The following is a 2,232-nucleotide window of genomic DNA, read 5'->3' as shown; positions in this document are numbered from 1 at the left end:
AAAAATTACTAAAAATTTCATTTGCCATTCCAACTCTCAAAAATAACAACAAATAATAAAAGTTTTAAATTTAATTTATTGCTTCGTAGTGATTTTTGTTTTAATGTACCGTAATGTTTAACATGTAATTTTGATGAGGATGTAACATTTTTTATTTTGGTCAAATTTTCTTGAAAAATTCAAGTTTTTTTATTTTGTGTTCATATTTTATAAAATACTCCTATTATTTTCTATAACTTTTTAAAAAAGTGTATCGGTAACCTGTGACCTTAAAATTAAATTGGCAACACTGAATAACATAAAAACAAACAAAAGGTGTAAAAATTTTAAATTTTCATATCTTCTGTTTCCACGTTTTTCAATCTTCAAGACACTCAGAGTGTTACCAACAGATTTTTTGGTCAGTTTTTCTGTAACCATTTTTTGCTTTATCAGACTTTGATTTTGTAGATTACAAATTGTATTTTGTTTTAAGCGAATTACGATTTTAATTTAGAATTAGAGTGGGAGTTGTCAAGCAAAAACACCTTAGCTGAGACATCCTATACAACAATAAATATGTGCCTTTTTTACATAAACATTTGTAAAAATATTCAAAAACATATTAATCTCGCAACATATTGCAATAAAGATGTGGAAGCAGTATAACACTTAGTATTTTTTGTCGGCTCCAGTGCACACACAGATGAACCGGAAAGCGACAATAACATCAAAGTTATGTTCATTCATTATCATAATTCATTAATGTTACTAAAGCGCCGCCACAATTGTGTTTTATCAATAATTTTAAGTAACTCAGCGAAAATTACACAAAAAACTTGGATTTTTTGCAATTATCAGTGTTGGTCCAACAGAATTGCATTATTTCGTCCTACTTCCCTTTAAACCATATGTGTCACTATCTTGTAAGCCGCAATGAAAATGTATTCAGTTTTAACCACTTCCTTTGCCGACATTTCAATAGTTGTCTGAGTATAGTGGATATGAAATTTTTGTGCTATTAAAATTAATGAACTTTTATTTTCTTCTGGGATAATGTTATGATGTCTGAACAAGATTTTTATCTTTTTATCAGAGAGATCTGAATAATTATTCATGCGAATGCAAACAGCTAAGCCCGCATTATTTTTTAGAGACCATCTTCATCGTTACAGTTTTTTCTTTGGAAGCAATCTCCCATAACACACTTATTTTCCTTTGTCGACAAATTTTCGTAATATCTTTAGTAAACATTAATAATGTCGTGAGAGAAACTACATTTACAACAATACCTTCGGCTCAGTTTAATGACAGACAGACAATAATTAAATCCCACAATTTTGAGTTTTTCTTTACTTTGTTCTTAATGTTGTTGAAATCGTATGTAAAAATATTTTCCACCGGTAATTTAAAACAAAGGTAATCACCGCTAAAATTTTTCTTCTTGCTAAATAAAGGGAAAAACAATGACATGTAAAATACACGTTATGCAAACGACGAAACGATGCATACATTCTTATCCAGCAATGTTACAATGAAATTTTGAAAACTGCGTCATTACGAAATTGTGGGAAAGTCAGTGTGAAACGTTTACACACGCAATCTTGTACGGATTTTCAACCAAAATTTTCCCTTTAATGATGGGGATATGGGATTAGAATAACATCATCGAGTATTCATGACAAAAAAATTCTACAATTAAAATCGCATAGTTTGAAAATTAGATACAGCATAAATCACTCATTATCGACGAAAATTATTGTTGTCATAAACATGGTAAATTACCTAAGTATGATGTATTTATAAAATTTTCGTCCACCAAATAATTAAAGAATGTCTAAAAGCAAAACTTATCGAAATATGAGTGAGAGCTTTTCAGAAACGTTATAACGGTATCCTGCATTGTTTTGTGAAATAAAATTTATATCTAAATTCCTTATTATTGTACCTAAACTCAAAAATAAGTCCAAGTTCTCTAAGAATATGCATTTTAAACATTACCTAACAAATTAATAGCCCTCATGTGATAAATGTATGACATACAAAAATCTTTAGTAGGTCATAAATAAGGTCAGTAACAAATTTGCGTAAGCAAAAGTAACCGATAAACTTTCTCTTAAAAACCGTAAAGGAAATATGGCATTTTGAGATGATTTACCTAATAGAAAAAAGTGATATAAAAATTAGTCTTCTTTTTTTGGTATAAATTTATTTTCTAGTGTTGTTTTGTTTTAAAGTATTGTAATTTTTAAG

The sequence above is a fragment of the Tribolium madens genome, unplaced genomic scaffold (assembly GCF_015345945.1).
Source record: "Tribolium madens isolate multiple individuals breed KSU strain unplaced genomic scaffold, Tmad_KSU_1.1 Scaffold_96;HRSCAF=242;Tcas5.2_LG5, whole genome shotgun sequence".
NCBI classification, from domain to species: Eukaryota; Metazoa; Arthropoda; class Insecta; order Coleoptera; family Tenebrionidae; genus Tribolium; species Tribolium madens.
Note: the sequence above shows the minus strand (reverse complement) of the source record.